This window comes from Leiobunum rupestre, chromosome 2, assembly GCF_980474605.1.
Source record: "Leiobunum rupestre chromosome 2, qqLeiRupe1.1.hap1, whole genome shotgun sequence".
Taxonomy (NCBI): domain Eukaryota; kingdom Metazoa; phylum Arthropoda; class Arachnida; order Opiliones; family Sclerosomatidae; genus Leiobunum; species Leiobunum rupestre.
This window is the reverse complement of record NC_143385.1, coordinates 32,194,857-32,204,256: the sequence shown is the minus strand read 5'-3', so window position 1 is coordinate 32,204,256 and position 9,400 is coordinate 32,194,857.

Below are 9,400 nucleotides of genomic sequence, written 5' to 3'. Positions count from 1 at the left end.
TCTCGAGGTCTGATATTACGGCTATGCACTGTTAAAAATAAAGGTTTATAAAACGACCAAAATTGGACTTTTAATTTATTTCAAACCATTTGGTTACTGAAAACCGTCTAATCATTTATTTTAGACCCATTTCACTCTTTCATGTTTAATACAATACCTTTTGGGGTATTGAAAGGGAACAAGCCCTAAGAATAAACCTTTTCCAGTCCTGGTGGTAAAGGTATAAAAATGTTATGTTCTAACCATAGACATAATAAAGAAATAGACCCAAGATTCTACGGAGGGTTAATACGGGAGCGATAGCTAGCAGACAACCGGTATTTGTTCCGTATTCCTGTGGTACCACGTTTAAGCGACGCCTGTCGATTAGGCGAGAAAATAAAAAATCATCACGTGACACGTCACACATGTTCGTGTTTGTAATCTTTTAGGTACTCTGACGTGATTCGCGAATATTTTGGCTGTGAGAATTTAAAATAAGGTAAATTTTTATTATAATTTTTAAATAAGTCAATTAATTCTTTCAAAACCCAAAAAAAAGCAGCAGATGACCTTATAATTAAAAACAAAAAATTCTAATTGCAAAATGATATTTTGTCAAAGGCTTAAGTAACTCCTGTACTACTATCCGGCTTGTTGTGGTTATGGCTTGTTATGGGAACATTCTGAGATTCTAAATAGTAAATTGTAAACAAAAGTAAATAGAATTTTGATGAAATGGATGATTCTACCTTGGATTAATAATGACTCCAAGATTCTACTAAAGGTATGTAGCTATTGTCCTTGAAATAAAATTAGCTTTTACAATTTAAGTCTGATGGCTTGACCCTTCATTTCTAGATTTTTGTCCTTCGCTAATTTGTGGAGTCTGAGCTTGCAATATAAATTAATATCTTTCTTAATGATGATGTTCGATTCCAACTTCAGCATCAAACATGTTCGTGGTGATCTGGTAATATGTCCATGCCAACAATATTTCGTAATACAGTTCTAGTTCTTAGACTACATTTCTTTTATAGGGAGAGGAATATCTCTTCATAACAACTAAACAAAATTGGCTAAAAACCAACGAAATCTTACTCAAATTATAATAACATAATTAAACCTACACGAAATGATCCTTGTTCAAAATTTAAAGGTGAGAAGTTAGCATCACCGGTTTTTTCTATTTCACTTTCAACTGGATGTAATTTCTTTAAATTAAATAAAAAAATTATTTTGACTATTTTTACTTGTTTTAATTCTATGGAAACCAAACCAGAGTTGGAATGGCTATGGGTGTGACCCATCTTTTGCCATTTACCATTTGTATATCCTGTTCTAAAAAGTGATCATTACAAATTAAATCATGATTTGAATGTGTCGGGATTTACAGCAATTGTCCATTGAGAAAGTATTGTAGGTTTCGTTATAAAAATATTTTAAATAAGAATGAATATTCATCGAAATAATATGATAATTTAATCCTACTTATGGAATGAAACCTTTTCCGGTATTGTTTTACTTGTTATTGCAATGCGTAAAAACACTAAAATTAACCTTATTTACCAAATAAAAACAAGATTTTTAGTAGAAAACACTTTTTCTATAACAAACGAATTATGAAACATGTTAGCTAACATAAAAGTACTACCCATTTATCAAATTCACCCCTAAAGTTTTTGCGTCTGATTTTAAACCGGATAAATATTCCTATGCGTTAGGCACTACATGGCCTAGGCCAAGCGCTCACTGCTCCTCGAAACGTCTCTGTCCTGGCTTCCACAAGCCTTTGCTTCGTAACGGAGACAATGCCTTGTGGAAGCCAGGACGGATACGAAACAGAGAGCCAGTGGGCGCCTAGTCTAAAGCGCCACTTAAGTTTAGTGGCGCTTTATAAGTAGGATTAAACTATCATATTATTTCGATGAATATTCATTCTTATTTAATCTTTTTATAACTATAGGTTTCCTTATCTAAACCTACAATACTTTCTCAATGGACAATTGCTGTAAATCGCGACACATTCAAATCATGATTTAATTTGTAATGATCACTTTTTAGAACAGGATATACAAATTGTAAATGGCAAAAGGTGGGTCACACCAAAAGCCATTCCAACTCTGGTTTGGTTTCCATAGAATTAAAACAAGTAAAAATAGTCAAAATAATTTTTTTATTTAATTTAAAGAAATTACATCCAGTTGAAAGTGAAATAGAAAAAACCGGTGATGCTAACTTCTCACCTTTAAATTTTGAACAAGGATCATTTCATGTAGGTTTAATTATGTTATTATAATTTGAGTAAGATCTCCTTGGTTTTTAGCCCATTTTGTTTAGTTGTTATGAAGAGATATTCCTCTCCCTATAAAAGAAATGTAGTCTAAGAACTAGAACTGTATTACGAAATATTGTTGGCATGGACATATTACCAGATCACCACGAACATGTTTGATGCTGAAGTTGGAATCAAACATCATCATTAAGAAAGTTATTAATTTATATTGCAAGCTCAGACTCCACAAATTAGCGAAGGACAAAAATCTAGAAATGAAGGGTCAAGCCATCAGACTTAAATTGTAAAAGCTAATTTTATTTCAAGGACAATAGCTACATACCTTTAGTAGAATCTTGGAGTCATTATTAATCCAAGGTAGAATCATCCATTTCATCAAAATCCATTTACTTTTGTTTACAATTTACTATTTAGAATCTCAGAATGTTCCCATAACAAGCCATAACCACAACAAGCCGGATAATAGTACAGGAGTTACTTAAGCCTTTGACAAAATATCATTTCGCAATTAGAATTTTTTGTTTTTAATTATAAGGTCATCTGCTGCTTTTTTTTGGGTTTTGAAAGAATTAATTGACTTATTTAAAAATTATAATAAACATTTACCTTATTTTAAATTCTCACAGCCAAAATATTCGCGAATCACGTCAGAGTACTTAAAAGATTACAAACACGAACATGTGTGACGTGTCACGTGATGATTTTTTATTTTCTTGCCTAATCGACAGGTGTCGCTTAAACGTGGTACCACAGGAATACGGAACAAATACCGGTTGTCTGCTAGCTATCGCTCCCGTATATTTTTGGCAAATCAAATTCCGCGTAAGGTGTCTATTTCTTTATTATGTCTATGGTTCTAACATTTAGTCTTTTTGAATACCCATTTAATTCCCTTAAACGAAGAAAAAAAATTATATGGACCAATTTCGAGACTAGTATTTGAATACTACGTTATTTATTTTTTAATATTTTCTTTAAAATAACATAATGCGAAGAAATTCCATTCACCAGGAATATTTAACTAAGGTTAAGTCTTTAAAAATTTGATAACAGATTTAAATATAGGGGATATTGATTATGGCGTCAAACTATTATAACCCAAATATCGGCACCACAGAATTCTTGCTACGTGTACATCAAAACTGTAAGTGTTAAATGATACTTTACGTGATCTCCCTTCGTTCAACGACTATTTCCCCCTAGCGAAAACCAGCTTAATCTGGCCATGTTAATGGTTAATCTATTGAGTCGTATTGAATAATAATAAAAAAGTATTAAATAAGGGCCTATAAAGGACTGAAAATAAAGTTAAAAAGGATTAACTTCTTACTGTTTATGAAGTAAAATGGATAAAACAGTGTGAAATAAGTACTTAAACACTCCACAAAAGGACTGAATTTGGGGAGCAGAAGGTTTAAATATGTTCTGTGAAAAAACCCTGAATGGTCTTAAATATTGGAAAATGTTTTAAGCACTTTAGAGGTCTAAAATAAGACTTTTATTTTTAACAGTGTCCTCTTCTCGAAACCGTCTCCTCCGAATTTTGAGGTTGATTTCGTTTTGATTGACTTCTTTTCTTTGGCATTTTGTTGATTGATTTCTTTTACTTCAATCAGTTGTCTCACACTGCGGACTAGTTATCGCTACGTTTGATCTTCCCGGGTTTCGGCACCAAATGTTGGCTGTTTGAAATTTTTAGTTCCCACTATTTTACTTTAAGTAATGAAACTTAAGTAGGTCCTGGAATTAGTGAGGGAGAGCGGTTATCGGCGGACTGAAACACCGATTGGTTCATATGGTGTGAGACGAACAGACTAACGCTTTTTCTAATATTTTTATTGTTACTAACGGAAAACAAGTCCCTTTTGAAAAAAAATATCACGAGATACAAATTTGAAAAACGTCTTGTCTCGATCTACAGCAATTCGTATCTAACAATAAAAATTAAACTCTTCTTTAAGAAACACGTACAGTTTTCACGTGCTGCATTCGAAAATATTAGACTGAAAGTTTCCAAGCAATTGAATTTATGTTCAGTTTTCTCTATTCTATTCTATTATATTCTAATAACTTCAGGGTATCAATTTTCTCCTGATACTGCATATATATATTTTTTATTTTACAGTCGTATAAAAGGGAAAATTGGAAGACAGCGCTATTAACTTCAAAACAAGTCGTGCTTCATTTTCGAAATTTGATAGACAATTGCATCATGGTAAGAGATTTTAATATTCGTTAAATTGTATGACCTTGATCCATGTCTTCAAGGTCATACTAATTATCTCGAGAACCATTAGGTTTAGAGAAAAAATTCTAATTATAAAGTTGTTCTTCGTCATGTTATATGTATTAATAAATTGAAATAAGTTTTGAAATTATAATATCTAAGTGGAAATTTTTCTCTAAACCTAATGGTTATCGAGCTAATTGTAGTATGACCTTGAAGACATGGTTCAAGGTCATACAATTTTCCAAATATTAAAATATCCCACCATTATGAGATTGTTTAGCAAATTTCGATAATGTAGCACGCTTTGTTTTAGAGTTATTAGCGCTGTCTTGCAATTTTCTTTTTAAGACCTTTGTGATTTTGGTAAAATTCTTCTCGACTTACTATTGGTCGAATCCGATCATGTTTACGCTATGTAGGCATAAAACGTGACGGAAAACACTTTTATAGTTGGAACCAACTTTCTAACACTTACCGTTCTCGAGATAGTTTTTGGATGACCTTGAAGACATGGTTCAAGGTCATCGAGGTTATGATTCTTCTTTGGCCCCCTGTACGAGCTACGTAACATAAAAAAATATTAATTCCTAGTGGAAAAGGTTTCTGAGAAATTCTCCCTGGATCGTTTTTAGTGGACATCCTGTATAATGTTATTATTGACTCACGCTCTCAACAGCCTACGTTTTCAGATGTCGCTACAATGGTTAAGAGTTCCTTTCCCCGGAGCCGAGGAAGCCCAAAGGAAAAGGGCGCTAGTCTAGATTGGACGGAGAGCGACTGAGTATGATACGTAAATGATAGTTAATAAAGATTTAAATATAAAATATAATATGATTAATAACTAGTAGTTAAACAGTTTTAAGTAGTTATAAACAATTATATTACAGTATGCGCATTTGAAAGATCTATCCAAGAGCTAGGCATTCGTGGTTGGAGACAATAATTTAAAGGGAATATAACCTCTGGTATTTCAGTCGCCCTCCGAGGGTTCCAATATTGTCCGCTGCCTCCCATGGCTTTTCACACCTGCGGCGCTGATAATCGCTGATTGTGAAGGGGTTAAAGGAAATTGATGGGGTCTTCCATAAAGAACGCGTTGGAGGTTCTATTCCCTTTAAACGCGAATCTTGAGTTCACTGTTGGGTCATTCCATGTGAAATCAGGCAATTTAAGAAATTTCCCCCTCGGCACCATAACCAATTTTGATGAAAGTTTACACAGTTAAACTTTAAACATTTTTAGTGGGAGATTCAAAATTTTAAGTCTTAATTCGATATAATTTCGGAGATATTAAATTTTTAAAAAGGCCTTAGAGATGGTAAGGAGATTTAACTTTCCAAATCACGTGAGTTTGACACCCGATATCTAGAGAATGATTTTAAAGAAAAATTTGAAACTTTTTCTATTGTTTAACTGGGTGGTAGAGGCCATAAATTGATCATAACCATTCCTTGAAACGGTTCCGTTTTTTCGTCGTAAATTTCGAAAAACTCCAAAATTTTCACTTAAACGAATAAATAGGCACATAAAAATAATCGATATTTTTCGAATTTCTATCGGATCAGAAATTATAATAAACGTTTCTGGTAGTGTTTTCCCCGTAGAATTCGAAAATGATAGTCATTTTTCACTGCGACCTGAAATTCATTAGATAAAAAACACCAAAAATGACAAAATATTAAAAATAACAAAAACACGGTAGCTTTCAAAGCCGCGCCAAGGTACCTACGCAATTGATAGTCCTACAAAATAATACATTGCCTGAAAGCTATTGCTTCATTGGATATAATAACCAAAATTCAAAGATGATTTAAGATTACTTCATAAGTAAACATGACAACAAGCTAGAATGAAAATTAGAAAAAAAAGTTACATCGGTGGGCGTCACATTATTACGTAAAACGCTGTAAAGTTTAATACATCGAACATGCATTTAGTTTTATTGTGGATCAAAGAGTTTGAGGGAATGATGTAAATCAGTCTAATTTCGATGATCTTTTATATTGTCGATTTCTTTTCTATTGTTCTAAGCAAACAAAAATACTTTTTAAATGAGCGTGAAGTTGAAAATTTAACCTAAGTACTGTCCAGTCACTGAAACCAATCATATTTGTTTACCAAAAATTCGCAGTTCTAACTTTTGATAATTTAGTTTAGTGTACTAGTTTTGGGTTCGTCACGAGTCTCACTTTAGCTGTTTTATGGTTCTTTAACTTATTTCGGCGATTTCGGTGGTTTTCGCGTCTAGGTGAGCCTAAAATTTTCTTTCCCGCGATTTGGCATCGGTTATGAAGTACAGTGTAGTTAGATTGACTAATAAAGTAATAAAGTAAAATTGTGAGATATGGAAAACACAGCCAGTCGATCAGCTTTTGATGAAAACCAATTTTTCTCTTTTGGAAAACGTTTCTACGAGAGCTGCCACGTTACGCAATTTACTCAAAATAATAATTTTTGGACATTAATTCGATTCCTCAAGATGACAAGTATCTTCTTTATCTTAGAACTGAACTATTTTACACTAGGTTACCATGTTACCACCGAGGGCATACTTATCCTTTTATGGACTTATGGCCATCGTGTTTTTCTTTCCTTTTTCTATATTAAAGTTTTTTTTGCTCTGTTTTAATAAATAAAATATTCGATTCTATGATGACTTATTGCTTTACTTCATATTATGTATGTCTTTCTAGCATGTCTAGAACAATAATTTTAAAGTTTGAATATTTGAATTGTGGAATGCTAGTGTGAAAAATGTGTGTTTGTCCCTAGAATATATTCTATATATAGTAATAGGGCCCCATGGACCGTTCATGAAGTGGGCCCTTCAAACATGAGTGCGTTATAGTTGTTAAAGCTGAGGCCCTTAGTCTTCTGGCATCCCAAAATAATAGGTCCAGTCCGCCACTGGTAATAGGGTAACAGGATGAAAAATTGGCTCCTTGGGTAAAAGTCTAGCCCATGATTATAAAGACACAAATTAAAAATAAGCCCTCATTAAAACCATTTAAATCTGAAAATTTTCTCCCATATGTTCTGTATGATGTCAGGTACCCCCGAAACCCCCTCGAAATAGTCAACGCCGCTATTCAAGTATAAATTTGAACTTATGATGATCAAAACCCCAATTAACTAAAATTAAGATTCCTCTCGTTATAAAAACCCAGTCCCTTTGTCCCTTCCTTTCCTTTCACACATTCCCCGCCAACCTGGAGCTAGCTAAAGAAAAGGAAAGACATCAAGACAACTCAAAGGTCGAACGTCCCACGAAAACGCCGACCCCGGGCGCTTCAAAAAGCCCCAGAAACAACCCCTACCAAAAACTGTACCGATGCGATAGACTTTCAGCCTACTAGCCCAGATACATCCGGCCCGAAGAGGTTTTTCCCCGAGTCATCCAAAGACGCAAGAAGGAAGCAGATAAAGAAGCCCTTTAGATAGTCTTTGCTAATCTAAGAAACAAAGATCAAGCTGACCAATGGAAATCATTGGGAGAGCAACGTCAACGCAACTAACTACACACCCAAGCCTACATTTTCCAAGCACCCCAAGATCCACTCTCCCCCCAAATAGATTTGGAACAAAATCGGAGGACCGGAAAAATTGAGACAGAGAATAACTGGCTGGAGCAGAGACAACAGGACGACAAACTCTTAACCCGTGTACGAGATACCCCAATTCGGCCCTCGTTCCGCTAAAATAACCAAAGTTAGAAATAAAAGATGCAAAGCACAAATAAAACCCCCCAAAAAATGCAAATTTGCACAACGGGACATTTTTCGACTTAAGAGGAGTTTGAGAAAATAACTTTTCGTATAAGACTGTCCGAGAAGAAAATCCTCCTAAAACCGTCTGCGAGATCACCCCGTCAAGACAACGCTTCACCTGGTACCGTCCAATCCCGAAGACGTTTGCGATACCTCAATCTTAAAGATCCCAAATACAGAAGAAAATCTCCAGAAAAGAAGAAAATCCCTCGAAGCTGATCGTAACGTAGAAAAATTTCCTTTACCCTTCCTCTCCTCTGGGTTGAAATAACGAACCGTCTAGCAAAAGCGTCCCCCGACAACTTAACCATTGAGTCTCGATCCCCTAGAAATCATGTTAAAAGAAAAATCCCCCTAATGTCCTTCATTATGTTTTTCAAGTGTCGCGTCTCCTCCCAGAATCTGTCGCCAAAGTAAAGCCCCATAATTTTATACCCTTGAATACCGGCTATTGTATTGAGCCGAGTATAAGAACCGAGCCCCGAAACCCCTCTATTTATCTGCTTAGATATCTCCACTACGCTACCATATTTTCAAAGTTCTCTCTCTATATATATTAAGTCCATAAGACAATTTCTAAAGCCCCATATAGATATATTCCCCTTTTCTCTAGGGTATTTAAATGTCGTGTTTTAATTTTAGTATTTTTCTCTCTCAGTGCATAATTTTATTAGATTGCCCCTTTTGTATTTGACTTTTATATATCCCCGTTCCCTTTAAAATTCGCGCCGGTAGAACAGCGACTATGGCACCCATAATCAACCCCACCGCAGCCAATAATATCACCCGTAAGTGAATATATATATATTTTTGGTTTTATGATGTTTTATATCTATGTATATTCAATAAAAGCATTTTGATTCGAATCCTTTGAGAATCCTATTCATTGTCAATCATTATCTTCTTTCTTTTTATTGCCAAGCGAATCTAGATTCAACCCCGAGATCCACGAACGTAATAACCACCATGAAAAAAAGTGGTTATCTAAGTTCGAAAGCCTACAGAGGTTACGGGAGGTATTGTTGCGATCCTTTCAAAAGACATAAGAAGTTCATCGCTGGCAATCTAAGAACTATAGATACATCTTACGCGATATCTGTAAATTTAGCACGTGATTTTGATGGTAAA